At 42.9% G+C, this 20,166-nt stretch overlaps 1 protein-coding gene across 4 annotated transcripts in view; it reads left to right on the forward strand.

Moving 5' to 3' along the window:
- The first annotated feature begins 2,398 nt into the window (after positions 1-2,398).
- CYRIA (CYFIP related Rac1 interactor A) overlaps positions 2,399-20,166 on the forward strand; it is a 57,518-nt gene continuing 39,750 nt past the window's right edge. For all 4 annotated transcript variants that reach the window (XR_012672875.1, XM_075145025.1, XM_075145023.1 and 1 more), the window contains exons 1-2: positions 2,399-2,579; positions 18,969-19,019. The gene's annotated coding sequence lies outside the window, so the exon portion shown is untranslated. The remainder of the gene's footprint in view (positions 2,580-18,968; positions 19,020-20,166) is intronic.

Genomic DNA, 20,166 nt, shown 5'->3' on the forward strand with positions numbered 1-20,166 from the left:
TCTTAAAAAGCCCTGAATGTTTCTCCTTACCCCACCTGTGGATCAGGACCTGGGTCAATGGAGCCGGGGTAGCTTTGAGCTGTGGTAACACATCCTCTTAGCAGCTGGTCCATTGCGTTGCCCACCAGACAATTGATTGTAGGCGCCTCTCTGCCTCTTGTGATGCGCGAAACACTCATGAAAGTACCAGACCTGTACCCTACTACTGACTGTAATGGGAGATTAGACACCTAATTAATGTCTACGAACATGCAGGTGTCTGTATATCTAAATTTAGAGGCACAATTCACCTGCGTACATGCAAGCATATCCTTTCACCTGAGAAGGGTTAGGGTGTTTGAGGTACTGGGATGGGGCTGGTAGAGATGAGACAGAACTTTATGGGAATCCTGCACCTCTTCAAAGCAAAAATTGTGTGCTATGTGAGATTCCTCACGGAATCCAAGTGGTTAGAGATGACTTTATTGAGGAATCTGAACCCTACCCCATGTGCCTCAAACTCAGTTTGTCTCACACCAGCACGGGGATAACAGTTTTGCACAAATAGTTACTGTGGCTTGGCTAATACGCAAGTAGCCAGTTAAACAATTATTTCCCGGTCTCTAATGTCATTGTCCAAAGCTGAGAATCTGAACTCCGTCGCTCGCCTGCCATTCCCCCTACAGGCTGTTCAACTTCAGTCTTATGGCAGTATGTGACGCTAAAGCTATGTAGATGTTCTACAGTTCATTTCGTCAATATATAATAGTCCCTTTGTTTTGGCAGGATTTAAAAGTTGCACTTTTCTAACTCCTAAATACTATCCATATCCAGAATCAAAATACTCTTCCGGAAAAGTCCCTGATGCATTCAGTGCAGACAATCTGAGAGCATACATAACATGAACTAGTAGCACCAGAATATTTCCAAATGATGGGTGACAGCTGCCTCTTCTTTTGTAAAAACATCCAGTTAGACATGTCCATTATACAGCGGTCAGAAGGCGTGCCCCAGAAAAATAAGTAAAAGGGGACATTAAGCTGCTAGCTGGGAATCTGAGGTTCAGTCCTCTCTCCTCGTTCAAGTTTTCCATGTGACTGTTCTTCCCGCTTGAAAGTGGAGCAATGCTATTTACTTTTTTTAAAAGGTACTTTGAGACTTGTGGATAAAAAATGCAAACCAGCAGCTTCGTGTTCTACTACGCTGGGTGCTGTAAGTGTAACTATATTAAATATGTGCTACAGTAACATACACCAAGCCTTTTAATAGACTAAGTATGTCACTCAAATTATTTTCTAACGAGAAAATTTGGAATTTTCAGACCAAAGAAGAACAATTCAAGGACATCTGGGTACAGCCTAGGTAAAGGCAAGAAGTTAAAGCGTGTAAGTGATGCTGCGCTGGGACGCTGGCTCAGTGGGAGTGACAGGCCAGAGGGTCAAGCCAGCAGCAGACGCCATGTGCTCGCAGCTCTACCAAACCGCTCGGCTTCACAGCGCTTCAAAACCTGCCCTATTCATGAGAATCACACCTCTCGGTGCGCACAGGCCCTCTCTTCTACGCGTCTGCCCCAGGCAGAACGCAGCTGTGAACTCTCAGGGTCACTGGCACAGTGCTGTAATGGCTTTGTGGTCAGCATCACGGCTCCTCACATTTAAAGAGCTTGGCAAGCAAAACCCTGGTATGAACAAATAACTAGGTATTTCTATGCTATATTTCCAATATTGTTACTTGTAGGCTTTTTTCTTTTTTTTTTCTCCTTTCTTTCTTCCTGTAAATGACTCACAGGCTGGCTTTTGGGGAAGGGGGAAACCAAGCGCGGCATAGGCACTCTTGCAACTTTAACCTTATTTAACCCTCAAAACAGCAAGAGGAAGTACAAAGTATTTTCATGAGCTGTGAATGGGCTCAGATCTGGTTTTGACGTCTTGAGGAAGTACTGCCTTCTGCAAAGCCAGAAATGCAAAAAATGTATTTGCAGTCCCGCTGAACTCATTTACACACACACTGCCACCCCCCCCCCAAAAAAAAAAAATAAGAGCGCACCGGCGGGAGGAGGGGATGGGATCTCTGCGAAACGGGGCGGATTTGGGTCAGGGCCGATGTCGCCGGGCGCGGTGCAGCACGGGTGACAGCGGCACGTTTCCCTGCCCTTATTTCTAAGCAGACACCCCAGACGCCCCGCCCGCCGGGCTGGGGAGCCCGAGGGTCCCCGCGTAAGGTCTGTGGGGAGAGGGGGGACCCCCCCCTCCTGTTCCCCGCCGCCCCCTCTCCCCGTTCCCCCTGTCCCGAGCCGCGCCCCCCCTTCCCCATCCGCCACCGCCCCGGGGACCCCTCCTCCCGCTCCCGCCCCCGGCGGAGGGCGCCTCGCCCCCCTCAGCCCGCGGCGGCGGGAGGCGGGTCCGAGGGAGCCGCGCCCGCCCGCCCGGGGCCGGCCGCCGGCGGGAGCCGCACGCAGCCACCGCGGGGCGGGCCTGCGAGCGTCGCGCTGGGCCGGGTCGGGCTGGGCCGCGCCGCGCAGCGCAGCGCCGGCGGCTGTCTGTGAGGCGCGGGGGATGGACGAGGGTCCCTGCAGCGGCGAGCGGCGACGGGCGGCCCAGGTAAGCTGGGGGAGGCGCGGCAGGGCCGGGTGCCGCCGCCCGCCCGAGGGCTGCGCGGGGCGGGCGGGCTGAGCCGCCTCTGCCGCTCGCTCCCGCAGCGTCCCCCGCATCAGCCCCGCCGGCAGCGGGGCGGGGACGGGGCGCTGCAGCCCCTGGGCGTTCTCCGCCCGGAGGGCCCCCCGCGCCCCGCTGCCGTCTCCGCTGAGCCCTCGCAGCCGCCTTTGTGCCCGCTCCTCGGTCCCGGGTCACCCCTCCCCGGCCGGCCCGGGCCGCCGGCGGCGCGGCTGCCCTTGCCCCTCGCACCGCCGCCGCGGGGGCGGCCTGGCGGCGGGGCCAGCGTGGGCAGGCGGTGGCGGGGGGGACGCCGGGGGACGCGGCCAACTGTTGCCTGGGAAGGCGCTGGCCCCAGACCGTTGCCAGCTCGGTGAGCGCCGGGGGGGCTCGCTTCGCCTCGGTTACCGGCTGCCTTTGGAACGGCATCGGTTGCGGTGCGAGTCCTCGTGGAGATTCCCCCGTTGGCCTTGCCCCAGCAGGGGGAGACGCGTCCCCCGGGCCCGGGCCCCGCAGCGTGGAAGTCCCTGGGTTTCGTTGCCGGTCGGTGAATGCCGGAGCCGCCGCGGCTGCAGGGGAGGGCAGCGCTGGTGCGGGACCTGCCTCTGTCCGCGCCCGGGCCCGGGGGAGCCTGGCGTACCCCTAAGGCTGGCCGGGGGTACCGCCCGCCGCCCTGCCTTGCTGGGGCGAGTGCGCCTCTGCAGTGGGGGGAAAGAGGGGCGTTAAACTCACAACTTCGGTTATACCGAAAACTTGCTCTTCCCGCTGCTGGTGGCTGCTGGATGCAGGGTGCTGTAAACGCGGTGTTTGCAGAGGGATATACCTAGACACGGGATGAAAAACACGACCTGTAATACTGCATTCATCTCGCTGTTTGAATCTCTGTCCATGTTGAGATGTGTTCTAGTGAACAGTTACCACGCTTGCATCTGTTCTAACTATTATTATTTTTTCCCTAGTTTAATTTCAAGACGGTTTACCTTTAGGTTTATTTATCTGGGTTTTGTTAGGCTAAGGTCTCGGTCATACATGATGCCACTGTGTAAAATCGAATGCTCTGTAATTCACTGGCAGCACAGCAAGACTCTTAACTTCACATGCTTCCAGTGGTGTTGCTAATAACTTGCTGAGGGTGGTGATGTGAGTTGGTTTCCAGCTTGTTCCTGGTAGTCTTTGATTGCCATACAGCCAGTCTTTGCACTCTGTTTTTGTTTACCAGCTCCTAAAGGCACTTCGTGTGGGTATGGGGAAAGGGTAAGTTAAGGGGGATAGGGATGTTTTTGCTTTGCTTCTCCTGTTTTCACCATCTGCAAGGTCTGAAAAAAATGAAAACGACTTTGGCTGTGAACTCTTAGGTGGGGAGATCTGGAATGAAACGCTGTCGTGACATGAGGTTGCCTTGTGGGCAGAGAATTTCACATGCTCAGCACTGCTCTACAAAAATACCCCGACTCATATTACACAGGGAAGAACCAAGCTGATACTTCCCTTTTCTCTGTTATGCTAACTTTCATATTTTTATAACATGTAAGGAAGACTTATACATCAGCAATGTACTTATTTATTTTTTTTAAGGAACAAACTTTGTAATTTCTTGTGTTTGATTCTCCTTTCTACTCTTCTCTAATACCCCTACCCACCCACCCCACCAGGCCCGAATTAAAAACGAATGATAAAGCCCTGCTACTCACTAATTTAGCTTTCGTAGGATAGACTTTAAAAAAATGTTTTAAGGAAATAAAATTACAGATTATGGGAATAGCATGAAGGGTTTGACTTAAATTCATAAAAAGCATAAAGGGGCAAGAATAAAATTTGAACCACCATAGTATAGCTATCTGGTCCTTAAGGTTTACTTAAATGTAAACTATGGCAAGTATAAGAAAGGCTCTCTGTGTTATTTATATGGTTTCTTAATGACTGCCCAATATTTTATTGTATTCTGCTCTGTACTTTTTCACTACCCTCCTGTGCTGTTTTTGCAGCGACGCTTTGTTTTTTCCGTGAACTTCTGTTCTCTATTAAAAACAGAAAATAAACAAACCACAAGTGATTAAAAAGACAATGTATGCCAGTAATTAGAATAAAAAATACTTGGTTAATTCACAGAGGAAAAATGGTGATAATCTTGGATACTACTGCATAGTTACTGTCAGCAGATGTCATTTCGCCATACTAGTGAGTCTATTAGTGAATTTTATAGTGCTGGGAAGATAATTCATTGTTAGTGTGCTTAGCTTGTCTTCATGACATCATTTTTTGACACTGTTTTGTCAGGCTGAAATATCTTGTCCTCAGCAGTATGGTAGTCTCACAAAGACATTGAGGATTTGCATGTGCAGTATGTTGCAGATTTCCACGTTAGGTGTTACACAAAATGAGAGCTCAAAATGTGTGTCGAAAATTATAGTTGTCTTTTAGATGAATAACAATTCCATACTTTAACAGAAATCATATTTTGTAGGTGTACAGATACGATAAATAAGTAAGACCTCTTTAATCGATCATATTTATATGTATTTCCAAATACCCTTTTAATTAGAGTTTTTAGAGAAACTGTAAAGGAGTTTTGTAGAATCACTGGCATTCTTTAGCACTAGGTGCATAATGCATGCAGTAGCACATGAACTTGATCATTCAGTTCACATTTTATACAAAACAGAAAAATATCATTCTATATCCAAAACCTGTATGCAATCCAGACATCATTAGGTCTCCTATTTAAATCCCTGGAGACAAACTGAGCATGTCAATGTGACCTATAACATCAGTGGACAGGGGAATATGCATACTAATAATATATGTTGATTTGAAGGAGCCAGAGCCTCTTAGTGTTTCCTCCATACTGAATTCAGTACGTATTTGGATCTGTTTCAGTATTATCAATCATTCTTTTAGCAGTGCTTTCTACTCATGTTATCTAGGAATGCAAAACAGTAACATTAAATCAGAGAAAACAGTTTGAGAGGCATGAATTAAAATATTTAATATATGGGGCAGCTTGAGAGTTGCAAAAAATGCAGTCATAAATTTGAATTTTGTTGTTTAAATTAAAATTGTAATAGAAGCTGCTATGCACTCGTGTGAATGATGATGAGAGCAATGTGAATGATGTGAGAAGTACAGGTCCTAATTCTTGTGAAGTACTGAATTTACCATTCTTCTACTTTCACAGAATTCCAATTCAGACTTCCAATTAAAATGAGAAACGTGTCTTATTTTCTGTCTTTATATACTGCTTGATACAAGTTCTTGATTTAAACTGGTAGCAGTAGTTGCTTTACAGGAAAAATAACAGTAATAGATATAGGACAAATACCTTTTAGGACAGATATGACCTAGTGCGGCACTGACACCCAGGTGCTTGAAAGATTTTTATTTATTATTGTGGATTTTAAATGTTTAGAAATAATCTCATGGTTGGTATCTTCATGTTTACATTAAGTTAAATATCAGTCAGTCTTACCTTAATTCAGGAATGGCTACTTCGGCATGCTAACGGCTGAAATATTCTTGTCTAATTTATGAACTTGACAACCGACTACATAACCAATGCTCTATGGGACTTCTTTGTGCATTTTATCCTTTTTTTCCTGTCTGTGATAGTACTTGTGTAGGGCTGTTCATAGTGGCAGGTCAACAGGTTGACTTTTAACATTATGGTTTGGATGAACAGCAGTGCAAAAGGTGAAGCTAATGCGTAAGTCCGAGGCTTATTTTTCAGTAAATCTGTGTAAGGAATTTGTAAAGTCTGTAAAATGTGAAAAGTTCATTTTGAAGGTTCCAGTAGCCGTGCAACTTGTGGTGTTATGTGTGCCTATCACAAGTGCTAGTCTGGCTTGGTTGAAGTCTTAAGTTAATAAATGTGATTCATGAATATATGTCCCTCAGACCTGTTGAAGAGCATCAATACGGCATGGGAGTTGCCATGTGTAGAATATGGCATGGAGCATACTGGGATCTTGAGTTTGGTCCCCTGTTTGGGTGTGGTGAGCTCTGGATGACCGAGTCATATCTGGGCATTGGAGTTTGCACAATTTAATAACACTGTGGAGGTGGTTTGGTGTTTTTAAGGGGATGTGTAGACTTACACTGACATTTTAGATAACAGCCATTCTGTACTCTCCTATAGGTCTCTGATATACATAGGTTTAACTTAAAATTTAAGTAGTTGTTAGAAGCTTTTTTATATATAATTTATGGGATTTGGGGGGGGAAATCCTTCTCCCTGTTGAATTACAGCCTGAATTCATAAATTATTTGCATGCCCTATTTTACAATTAGATGCCTCAAAGCTGAGGTTGATGTTCTTAAAACTCATATCTGAAAGCACACTGTTGTCTCTATTTTTTACTGTAAAGAAAATCAGATGCACAGAGCTTCATTTCTTCATCCATCTAGAGCTGTTACCACCATGACCGTTCTGGAGAGTGGTATCTCTCTCCTGCCTAACTGCCTTTGGCATCTGGGGATGGGAATGTTCCCTCAAGATTTGAAAAGCTTGTTTTGCTAAGAAATAAGTAAGGGTAAGCTATTCACTCAAACTCGAGGAAGAAGCATTTGCAATGATGTTTATCTCTCTCCTTCTCCTTATATTTGATGGTGCATTAGTTACATCCCTCACCCGTGAAGTGTGAAGCTTGATTCTCTGTCCCCTTTTCAGCTTGAAGGAACTTGAGCTCACATCCCCCTCTTCCCAGGAGAGTGCAACCAGCAGCATGTCATAAGCTGTCCTTCATTTCACCTGCAACTACTGAAAGAAGTAATTAATTAGGCCAGAGGGAGAGTGACTCCTGCCCTGTGATCAAGGCATTCAGCTGAGTTGAGGGAAACCTGGTTTCTATGGGTGTTTCATTCTTTCATCCAGTAAATATTTTTCCATTTCATAGCTTCAGCAGGAATGGTTAGGACAGAGTATAGTCTGTGGGTTAGGGCACTACCCTGGCACGCAGAGATGTGGTTGTGAGCCAGCCTCTTCGCCTGGAAAGAGCCTACCACCCACTTTTACTTCTTCTGTGGTCGCTTTCCTGATGCTCTTAAATTGCGCGATGGTGCCTGGGGGCACGCTTCTGCCTGCTCATCTGAAACTTCAAAATTACATGACTCCTCATCAGCTTGTGAAAGGGATGACTTTGTACCTTGCTCCTGGGGAGGCCTGAATGGTTTACAACCCTTTTTAATAACATAGGTACCTCTTGAGCTTCTAGGATAGGTGATGTGTAAGGTACAGCTTCACAACTTTGTTTCCTATTAGGTTATATGGCTTCCTGCTTACTATTCCAGTTATTTTAATTGCTGTTATGTACCCAAATTTATTGTAGCCATGTTCAAAATTCTCCTGCGAGTCCATTTTGTGCTTCTAGTCTCATATGGACTAGTAAATCTAAGAAAAGTGTAGATTTTGGGGGGGATGAAGGCCAAACTTTGGGAAGACTGAGGTTCCCGGCAGGACAAAGCCTTTTTTTGGGGTTAGGACACAATTTGAGCCTGGTTTGATTCAGTTGTCCAACATAGGCATCTCATCTTTGCTGAGATGCTTTACGACATCCACTGCGCCTACGCTTGGCTTGCAGATGCAAGATGGCCAGAAGACCCATGTTCTGCTTGGAGTAGCGCCTGCTGGGAAGGTGGGGTATTTTGGGACAGCTTGGTACTATTTGCCTCTGCAACTGAACTGAGCCCAGTAGAGTCCTAAGACTATTGTTGTCTAGACTGAATGTGGTTAGACTGAGAAGCGGGAGGAAGGGGTTGTTTTCTTGTTTTTCAAAGACATTTCAAAGAAAACCTGCTTTCTCTTTTATTTTCTTTATTGCAAGTGTATTTGGTACCTAGCCCGATCATTATAATTTTCATTTTGTAGCCACCCCTGATTAAGTCTGGGAGGTTAGCTTGAGTTAATGGCTTTCTGGGAAAGGGGGGAGAAAGTTCGTCTTCCGGTTTCTCTCATGCATATTAATAGCGGTGTGGAGCTGTGGGGCAAAACTTCATTACTGTCGGTTGTTAGCTGGTACGGAAATGCTGAGTGATGGTGCCACTTACGGAGCTGAATTGGTTTTGGAGAATAAGGAAAATTCTTTGGTAACTGATGCATATGATCCTATCTCCAGTAAATTGATTCCAGAATTGTGCTTGAATAGCCTCCATGAGAGATGTGCAGTGGTATTTATCTGGTACAGATGATTTGCTGGTCCTAATTTTTCGGAGGGGGTTCATTTAATGCTGTGGAAATTGGGGGAGGGAGGCAGTGGTGAGGGGAAAATTTTATAATAATTTTCCTCAGAGTTGTTCAAACCTGTTTAGATTTTAGAAGGCTAGATTGTTAAATTTGTTACGTTTTATTTCCAGGAACAGTCTAATTTTGTCTCAGTTGTACTTTCTCCCACCCACATATACACGGTCTGCCTCCTTGTACTGTATGGCTTTGTAACTGCACAGTGGTTTGCTTCAAGGATCATCTGTCGACTGCTGGTGACTCCTTCAGATAAAGATTTCATGACGGATGTAGGCATCTTTGGAAGCTTCTGGAAAAAAGTCTGTAATCATCTCCCTAATAATTGATGGCGGCAGAGGAAATGGGAGCTGATATTCTGTAATCGTTTTTCCTATGTTTTTATTGTTAAAGCGTAAATGCGCTGTAGGACTGGAACACCTCCCTCGCCCTCTCACAAGGCTGTGCTGCAGCGGAGCTCTGTGATGCCAATTACTGCGGGGATGGTTTGCTGTTCCAAATGAGATCATGATGGGGATGCTGGAAAACGAGTCTCTCTCAAAATGTGTTTCATGCTCTGAATACTTGAGAGATTTTGTTAAGAGTGCGATACTTGGGTCTACGGGGTTCATTGTTTTTAATTAGAGAAAAATTAGTTTAAAAATCCACTTACTATTTTGTATCAACATCTCTTGTATTCAAGAGAAAAACAGAAAATATTTCCTGATCTTGAAGTATTCTCGGAATATGTTGCCTGTTGAACTGATTCGTATTTCTGCAACTAGATAATCTTACTACTTTTATTTATTTTATTTTTTTCCCAAAAGACAGGGAGAGAGCTCACATATTAGAGGCCTTAGAAGTATAGATAATCTGCTTGTCCATTTTTATACTGTGAGACAAAAAATGGTTGGGGTCTGACTACTTACGCCTTTGTTTTGCTGAGGTTTTGATTCATTATGGCACAGACAGTATCATGTTGTCCTTTACTGAACTAAAAGTAAATCCGCCAAAAAAAGTCCCCTTTTGTTCTGCTGCTGAGGAACACTGTGGGCTGCCAAATCCTGGCAGTCTGAGTCACCACAATCGTAATAAAGTGTTTGTACTTTTGCGGTTGCTGTTATTCAGTGTCTTCTAATTTATTCATAAGGCAAAGGGACACCTACAGGTTAAAATACTACTTTTTAAAGAAATATTCCATGTTTATACTGAAATAACATTTGTCAAAAGAGAATTACATACACACTGGTTACACTTCAAAGCTTCCAAGGAGCAAGTGGTAATCTTTAACAGTAAGAAATATATATACACATATATTTAACAAATTCCATTTTCTATGTAAGAGCAACGTTAGACTGCAAAAAATGATGGGATTATTTTAAACTCCTTACTGAACTCTGCTGTTTTGGCAGATCTGACCTGATAATGATCTGATAACCAGGGAGACTGTTTCCTTCCTTAAAAAAAAAAAAAATAATGTTTTAAGGACAGAGACTCTGACCCTGGAAATGCTTATCTGTATTTTAACTTTGATGCGTGGGCTGTGACCCAGCAAGCATAACCCACGTAATTGCATTCAGTTGTTTTCAGGATCGCTCCCAAACAAAGCAGTCAAAGTTGCAATATTCAGATAAAACTCAGAACGATTGCACGTAAGCGACGAGGGAAAGCAAGGTGGTTCTGAATCGGCGATGGGTCCCCGTGAGGCCGGCAGACAGGTTCCCCGACTCCGCAGACGCAGGGTGCGGCGTGCCGCGGGGGCTGCGGGCACCCCGCCGTGCGCTGGCTGATGCGCCGTCGCCCGTGCTGGGGCGGGAGGTGGGCCTTCCCACAAATTCTTGATCCCATCACCTGTGCATGGAGAGGAGGTGGGTTTCCTTATAATTTCTCAATTCTTTAGCTATTTATGGGTAGGATTCCTCACGATTTGGGCTTTTAACTCTAATACCGGTTATTGAGGCAGAAACAATGATTTCTTTCTTTCTGTTGATAAAAGAACAACAAGGCTTTTATTCCTTTTTTGCCTGATACATAGGGAATTCTGTATGTCATTTACCTTTCCCTGGTGTTAAGCTAATGAAATTTCCACAGTTCTCTCAAAAAAAGCCAAATTTGGTCAGTCAGATCATGAGTACCTCTCCCTGACTCTGCCCTGTAGAGCTGCTGAACAAAATGCAGGGGGACTGAGCTGGGTGTGGGTGGTGGGCACCAGGGTGCTGTGGGACACGTATGGAAATACATGAGGCAGAAAGTACTGTAATTTTAATTGCTGCTCTGAGTCATACTGTCATTACAGCTGTTTCCCAAAGAAGAGGTTCTCATGCGATCAACAGGGCATTCACACAAAGAAAGGAGATGGTAGATAAGCAAATGCTCTCTATCCTTTAGTTTTTAATGCATTCTCTAGTGACGAGCTCAGCGTGAGACGCTTGGTGACATGTAATTATATATGCATTAAGTAAATGGCAGTTGATTCATGGTATCCCTCTCTCAGGGTATATATTCTTAATGCACTGAGGTAGGGATGAGTGAGCAGTAGTACAGCTCTGAGCTTCTCGATGCATGTGGCAGTGCAGTCCCGCTCGGGGTGCTGACTTCCTTTCTCCTTTTTTTTTTTGCCCATAAAAGGTGAAAAGTGCTGCCATATGACTCGCTTTAGAGAGAATCACAAGACGAGGATTGGGGGGAGGTTATTCAGGTAGCTTTTTCTCTTGTACACGGTACGAGACATTCTGCTTTCTGTGTTTTATGTGGTATTACTAGCAGAGTATGTGGTAGTATTTCCTTCAGCTGACATTGAAGTAAAACATTTCATTCTTCTAATAATTTCTTTTTTTTTTTTTCTTTTTCTGTATGGATGAGAGATTCTGAAGGGGAGTTGTATATAAATGAGTTCGGAAAGAAGATAAAAAGCCCAGTTCTCGGGGATTAGGCTGTCCTCCAAACCTGCAGACACTTTCCTGGTGGTGGTTAAAGAATGAGTGTGTGTGGTGTTCTCCCTCCTTGAGCCAGTGACTGCAGGTAGGCATGCCTAAGTTTATTGCTTAATTTTGCACTCTTAAAAAAGTTTCATCTCCAGTTTCCCAGAAAACAGACTATTCAGGTGATTCTCTGAAGACTTGCCCAGAAATCAAACTGGGACATCTTGGTGCCTTTCCATGACTGGAGAAGTCCTTGTGCCCGCTTGCTCTGCAGTCTTACAGTGACTTTCAGTGTACAGTAAAGCCTAAAGAGTCACCTGACTTTCTTTACACACTCTGCCAAAAAGCATAGCCCTCCCACTGATGAGGGTCACATTTTCTTCATAGAGCAAAGGCCATTAACAGCTCTAAATAAGTCCCACCCAGCTTCTGCCGTGGGTTACTAGGTGGTGTTCGATGGGCTCCCGATTCGGCATCGGAATGTGCAGGATGGTCTCGAACTGTCAGCTTCAACCATGCTGCCTGCTGATGTCCTCCATGTGCGTTTAAAAGCATCTCTGAGTCAATAATAAGTATTGATCAGCTTGGCTTTAGTCAGCCTTGTACGTTCCCTTTACTTACTGATGCTGTGAAAAGATTTGAGATGAGGGCATGTAAATCAGCTGTCTCTCTTCTTGCCCAGTCCAACACAAGATTTTTAGAAATCGCAGCAGAATGGATCTGCCTGTAGAAACCAGACTTTTCTTCAACAACTGTGAAAAGTAAAGATCTTTGATCCAAACATTTACTTTCTTAGGAAATGAAGCATTTTGTCAAGGGGTCCAAAGGGAGTTGGAGAAAATGAAGATCTTAGTAATGAGCAGTCATCTCCTAGCGTCATCCTTTTCTAGTGTCACCATAGGTATCCTGGGAACAGAGCAAAAGGACCATACTAATTCTGGATCTAAAGTCACATTTTCTTTTCTTTCAAGCTGGTTTATTAATTTTTTTTTCCACACCAGAATAGGATGTAGGCCAAGATCTGTGAGACACAGATGTCTATCTCATGCCAGCAGCGTTATCATTGCTGGGATTTAATAAATTTGTTACTTCGCTCATGTGGGAGGGTTTTTGTTGTGCTGTAGGTTTTGGTTGTTTTTCTTGGCAGATCTTATAGCGAGTTTTCTAGTTAATTGCAGTGATGATCTTTAGGCGAGTGTTGATGTCATGTCACTGTTGGGGTAGATGTGCCATCTTTTCATCTTTTTGAAAGACAGAAAATGTACCTGTAGTTCAAGGGACTGCAATTAAAGTATTCCCAAGTAGCTGGGGTGTGGGAGTTCATCTGGGTCAGAGCAGATGGTTATCAGATGGACTATTAGATGGACTCACTGGACCAGATTGGCAGCCAATACTCCAACAGCTATAAATGATTGGTCAAAGTTTTACAGAATAATATGCAGTTTTGTCAATACTATTACATTTTTAAGACTACTTCAAGGTAAGCAGAGTTGGGAATGGAGAAGCATGTAGTAAGGTTATCTGTAGGTAGGCAGTTGTGAAAGGGATGTATGTTTTTACACTGTCAGTGTAATTTTTTGTTGCCCTGTGACACTGCATAACAAAAGTTTTTAACACAGTAATTCTTACTAATTATAATACTTACATCCAATTTGCCCCAGGGCAGTTGTGTTTTCCTTTGGGAATTTTTTATGTGCCTCTGTTGTGTTTACAAAGACTTATTGCTTGTGTTTCTTTTTGTGCAAATTAAGGGTAAATGTTTTTGATTCAGGTTTGCATGATTTTTTTTTTAAGTAAGTTGGGATTTTTGATTTAGAAGAAACAAACAAATTTGTGAAGACATAGATAAGTTTGTGAATTACTGAAAAAACACAGCAAATTTGTTCCTGAAACACTAATCTTGTAAAGTGTTTGAATTTCTTCCTTGCCCACCACCCCGGTGTGGGTAAAGTTTGGAGAAGTAGAGTCTCAGCTGCTGTGCATTGGGATGCTGTCAGTAGAGTTATGCCCGCTTTATACCAGCTGACAGTCTGGACTAATATTCTATTGGCAGCAATCCAGACTTGCTAAAATGAAGTAGTCAGATGCTCGTCTTCAGTCTGTCTGAACACATTAAAAAAGTCCAAAACCTAGAGAGTGCAAATTTTCACGTGGTGCATGTAATACGTGTAGAAACACAAATGCTCAACGGTTACACGTTTATTTGGTTCTGTTCTCATGATTTGAAAGAAACAATTGCCTAGGTAAGGATGTGATATTAAAGCCAGAAGCTATAATGCCTGGAAAAGGTGACCTGTTAATTCTGAAATGCATGGGCTACTTATGGAATTAACTTCTAAAAATGATGTTCTCCAGAAGCAACTGGGTACTATAATCGTGATGGATGTTCATAGCAGGAACTAACTAAGGAATGGATATGGCACGCGACTGTACTGTTACATTTTTGGTACTGTTTGTGACACAGTTTTGTCCCAGATAATGCCTAAGCGTAGTTCTGGGGTTAGGAGAGACGGTGGACCATTTCCAAAAGGCTGTTTGGATCTGGCCGTGCTGTTTTGGGGGGATAGGATTTTAGTTGTACAGCCATGAGCTGTACCATGCTCACTGGTTCCAAGCCCGGAGCGTGGCTGTGTGCCCTCGTCTGTTTTATTTTCTGACACATGTGTGGCCACAGATCCTGCTTTCCAGGAAGCTGGGATTCAGCAGCTTCTTTGGGAAGGCAACGGCAGGATTGTCTTTGTGTGCTTAGAAGGGTAGGAGGAAAAATTCTATCAAACCTGAAAGTGAGAAGCTTGTTTGGAAAGCTGGAAAAACAATCCAGAGCAACTTAAAATCATAGAATAACTGAGTTTCATATTGTTTTTATAAGAAAAGCCCCAGGGAATACATAGGTATAATTAGCCATTTTGAAAGTGCTAGTTTAAAAAAAAAAATTATGAAGAATCATGGCCTGGCATTTTAAATCAAAATGAATAAATTAAATGTAAGCAGATGGCATGTGCAGTGTCTTCAACCAGAGGATGTATATCCTGGCAGTAGTGTAAAATGTATCCCTGTCCTAAGCTTTGCCTTCTGTTAACTAAAGGAGCGGTAGCAACCTGCCAGTGCAAACCTAAGTTGGCATGATCTTTAGGTTTTCCCTGGGGAATCCCTGTCTCAAGCAGATGTTTCAGCCCTCTTCTAATTGCCTGATTGCCTCCTGTCAAGGAGGTGCAAGTCTAACTTTATATTTAGCAAAAACCGTAGGGCGTGAGGCTTTTTTTTGTGTGTGTGGTTTTTTTATTTTATTTTCTAAGTAGTGTTAAAGCTATTAGTATCCTAATGACTTAACAGAGTCTGGTTCAACAGACAACTCTAGTCCGTGGAGCACTTCCATCGGCCTCACAACCTCTCTTCTGCAGGAGATGAGGAATAGCTCTTGGGATGGCATAGGCTGCCTGCTGAACTGGCCACGTATCCCTCCACCTGGAAGTGGTCCCGCGGTCAGAAACTGAGCTCCCGGTCCCCACGCGGACAGTGACGGTCCAAGTGCCATTCCTGGGCTGGGAATTCCTGGTGTGGTTTGTGGTTTGAGGGCTGTGTGGGGAGAGAATCAAGACTCGGGTCAGGATGCTCTAAGGATGAACTGTCCTGAATTACCTGTATTACCATTAACATCTCTAGCATCTTTCCACACGATATTTAAATAGTACCAGCTTGGTAGTAAAAGCTTTAATGAGCCTGTGCTTTTTCAGTACATACATTGATAAGTGTGTTCTGCTGCTGTTCCTTTTTTTTTCTATATCTTAAATCAAAATACAGATTTGTAACTTCATTTTGGAACATGTACTTTCTACTTTTTGCGTAAAGGACTTCTAAAACATGAAATAATATTGCAGTTACATAGTTAGGATTCAGAGTCTGGCCTCTGACGCACACTTCATCTTATTCAACTCTTCTGTTTCGCCTTTGAACTACAACATTATGTAGTCCATTCTGTAATGCAACTTCACTTAACTCTTTATTTGCAAGTAGAATTAATTTTGCATCTTTGCTATTTACGCTTTATTGAATACTGATCATACAGCCTTAATTATTTCTTACGCAGCGGGAAACTTCCAAAGTAGCAGCTGTGTTTTGCCTGAAGTCAGATTGGTTCTGGACTACGACTGCTCAAATCCCTGAGTGGATAATCAGCTTTACTCCCAGCAGGTCCCCCAGACTCCTGGGCTAAGGGTACTGAACCGAGTTCTGTGTTGCATTGTATAAATGCATTTTAACTAGAGATCAATTGACTTACTGGATGTTACCAAAACAGTAAAAGAGAGTTTTCTCTTCTGCATTAATATGTGATAGCTTGCTTCCTTGTTGACATCCTTCCCTTAAAGCAGCATTAAGGTATTAAGGTTTTTGCTAAGGTTTCCAGAGTTTCTGTTTGTTTCTGTCCAGTTTTATCATGCTGGTGTTCAAGAAATTATCACTTTCCTTTCTTCCCAACTCATGAATTCTCCTGAGGAGAAGAGCATTTGCTCGTAAACATGTTTCTCCACCCTGTGTTTAGGTCAGTGTGTTGTAAGGAGTATCCTGATATTTAGTTATTTTATAGACATGTTAAAGTGTTGTCCCTGTTGATCTGCCCCCCCCCCCCGGCTTTCCTATGGAAGACTCTGACTGTTTATCTCCACTTTTAAAGGAATATTCTGCTTTAAAGACCCAAAACTGGAAATAATGAAGCTCTTCCAGTGGGAGTAGTTTATCTTCTCTCTCTCCCATGGCACTTGCTTTCGCACTCGATGGCATCTCTCTCGGTCCAAATGTCTGACCCCAGTGAGCTTGCCTTGCGCCCCTTCCACGCGGTTACTGCTTGCGGAACGAGAAGTGCTTCCTGGCATCTGTTTGCAGTCCTTTTTTAATGCCCCTTTCATACCCCTTTGTCATATTAAGCTCTGTGAATTGGACTGACGTCATTTTTACAACCCATTTGAGATTGTTTTAGTTTGATTCTGGTTTAGACTGAAAGAAATTCGGATATACGGGATAAGTTTTAAAAAAGGTTAAAAAGCAGACTTCCAGAATGTAATGCGTTATTTTGTTAAAAATCTAATTCAGTGCTAGCTACTACTTAAGTTGTGCTTAAGATAGCTATTCTGTATAAATTGCAAAGGTTTTGTCGTCTCATGATTCAGCTGAGCAGGAGATACTCATTGCTAGTAGCTGGGGTTTTGTTTCCAAAATTTAGTTTTTCTATATGAAAATGTGTTTTGACTTCCGGAGTAACTGTGTTACAGTCTACTTCCCAGCCACAGGCTGTAAGCTTTTTGTGAGTGCATTTTGCACCTCTCACGTGAGAGTTAGTCTTGCCAGCAGTGTTAATTTTCTCCAAATAAGCCAAGTTATGTACCGGAACAAACTAATCTAACACAAAAATATGGAAATTATGAATATAATTCAAGAAAATTCTCTTTTACCTTTCTTTGGGTCTATGTTAGATCTCAACATTTTTAATTAGTCTCGCTAGGCTTATATGCTCTGATGAACATACAGTTCTTTAAAACAATCCAGTTGTCTTGTTTTGCAATATACAAATTCTAAAGTTTCTATCAAATATATTTTATCTTCTCTTCTTGCATTTATTTCACAGCTTTTCTGCTATTTAATTTCTTACAGTAATCTTTCATTTTTATTCTGTAGAGTTTTAGCCTGGATTTTTTTCTGTCCCACTTGCAATCGGTTTAAAGGTTTCCGGCAATTTTTTACTATAATTAAACTAGTAAGTCTTGTTCTATAATTAATTAGTTTTCCTGAAAAACATTTCTGTTCAAAAACTTCTGTAGAATTTGGTGAGATATGTCCTGGGCACTTGAAGGGAATGTAGTAGTTGTTCACTCTCAAATTATGACCTTTGTAGTCATATTTCCATTTAATACTTCCAGAAAGAAGCGGAAAGTTAGTACCTTTTTTCCGTTACTAAGGTCTTTTTACTTCTGTTTTCTTTCTTATGATAATGGGTCATGAATTCAATTAAACTGCGTTGCCTGTGGCTTCAGTGACTAAAAACTTCTGATCTTCTCACATTGATGAACTCCTTCTGGAGTGGATCAAATAAACGGATCAAATCATGGCTCATATAAATACAGTTCTGCAGGTACCTGCTTTGGTATGAGATTTTTTAATTGATTAATTAATTAAAGGTGTTTAGCTAACAAATTCTTTCCTTTCTCAGACTGACTTAGGGTCCTATTTCATGTCGTGACGTTCTTCCAAAGCCAGCTGATGTTATGTGTCAGCCCAGTCTGCGCTAGACTTGCCCTTTCAAAGCTAAATTCCACCTTTTTCATTTCTGACGATCATCTAAATTTCACAGTCCTTTCTTTACCTGCACTGTTTCTGTTCTTTCCAGTCTCCTCTTCCCACCTGTGATCCCTGCTCATCGTTTTCACCTATTCTGTTCTAGCACCTTCACTTTCTCTCATTCCTGGTAGTGAATCTCTTTGCGTTCTGTTTAACGTGAGTCTTGCTGCGTTGTTGCTTAACCACTCTTTCCAGTTAACCTTAGTTACATGAAACTTGGAAAATACCTAACGCTTAGCAGCTTGGGAGTCAACATGGTCCAATAAGTGGGATACCCTCTTCGAAACGTTCTCGCAGATGCTCGTTTAATTAGTGCTGACGTTACTGAATCCTTCAGACTTGTCATTTTTGTTGTTCTTGGGTCAAGAGGAAGGGGTCATGTTTCATATACCTTCAACCAGTAAATGCTGTAGAAAATGATGGTGTCTAGTGCTGGGTTTTGCAACCCAGGAGGGCTGGAGGGTCAGAAGTTGTTTCTTACTACATCACCGCTCCATAGGAGATGGTGGTTTTCTGGGCTCTGTGAGGTGCTTCCAGTCCTTTCCTCGTCCCGAGGTGTTCCTGCTTTGCCCCTTCTCTGATGCCTCCTTCCTGGCTTCTCTCCCACGTAAGCTGCGTCCCTCTCTGGAGTTAACCAAGCATCCCAAACACGGTAACAGTAGTTCATTATCCTGATGCGCTGTACTATGAGATTAATTGACCTTTTGCTCTGGGCGTAACGCACAGCAGAAGACACCTTGCAGCAGTACTCATTACTTTAAAAAAACAAGGGAAATTACTATGTTTTGAAGGCATTTAAGTAACTTCTCTGATTTTTATTTAGTAATTAAACCAGTTTCATTAATAACAATTCTTTTAAACAAATTTTAAAATCCACAGATCGCAGCCTGTGTCTAAGTATCAGGAGGGCTCTGGATCATCTTCGACAAGGTAAGAGTCGACTCGGGTACGTTCTGTCTTGCACAGAACAGCTGTCCAGCAGATTCGAACGTCATAAATGAATACTCAGCCTCCCTTGAATGGCATCCTGTTATGTAGCTTTACTGTTGCACCTAACTGACGCTTTGAAAATGCTATCTGGGCATGATATTCTTGCCTTGAGGTTTTTATTTGTTTGCTTTTCTTATTGTAGAACAACAACTGAGAATTCTTCTTCCCATGTACTTTTTTCATTTACTCCACTGTTTGTTTTGAATCATTTCAGTGTTACTATTCTGGTCTATGTAAACCCTTGGGACAGAATTGGCCTAGGCAGAGAACGGGATTTGTTCTCATCCCTTTTGAAGTCCTAATTCTGTGATTTTTTTTTTTTTTTTTTTTAGGCCTTCTACTGCCATTTTTTTTTTCCAAATCTTGACCAGGTTCCCATCAAAGTCTCTGAAATATAAGTTCTAAACACCCTCTGTTGCTACAGAACGGGAGAGAATTTGCAGCCAGCAGCAAAATAAAGCAATGCTGAAAATAGGCTTTTTTTCCCCCTAGAGAAAGGGAGTTCCCTCACTTGACCAGCTACTAATTGGTACAAAGGTTTGTTTACACAGAGGAGCTATTCCTAATTAGTTCCCTATGTGGGTGCTCTACTTGAGAAATTAGTGTTACATTCTGATTTAATTTAATCTGCTTTTATAATGAATTGTTATAATTTGCAGTAAGGACCATATTTTTAGAAGAAAAAAAAAAATCTGCACCGCACCACCCCCGAGTTTCAAAAGATAATTCCTCTTTAGGCAGTGATCAAGCACTCTTATTACTTTGAAATGAAATGAATAGAAGTCCATCATTAGATTAGAACCAGTTTTTAGTCATATCTTTATAAATATAGCTGCAGAAGTACAACCATGCGTTTTTCAAAGCCAAAACTTAATTCAGCTGATTTATGGACCTGATGACTTGACCTCTGTTTTTCTGTAATCGTGAGGATAGTGAACCAGAATATTTGGGAAGAAGAGTGTTTGTGGAGTTATATTAGCATTGTTGAGGTTATGGTCGGAACAGAAATTCACCTCCAAGCTTTTCTGTAGCAGATTTCTTTTTCTTAAGTTGACTTCACCTTTTTTCTGGGAGCAAACTTGCGTTG

Source organism: Calonectris borealis, chromosome 3, assembly GCF_964195595.1.
Source record: "Calonectris borealis chromosome 3, bCalBor7.hap1.2, whole genome shotgun sequence".
Classification (NCBI taxonomy): domain Eukaryota; kingdom Metazoa; phylum Chordata; class Aves; order Procellariiformes; family Procellariidae; genus Calonectris; species Calonectris borealis.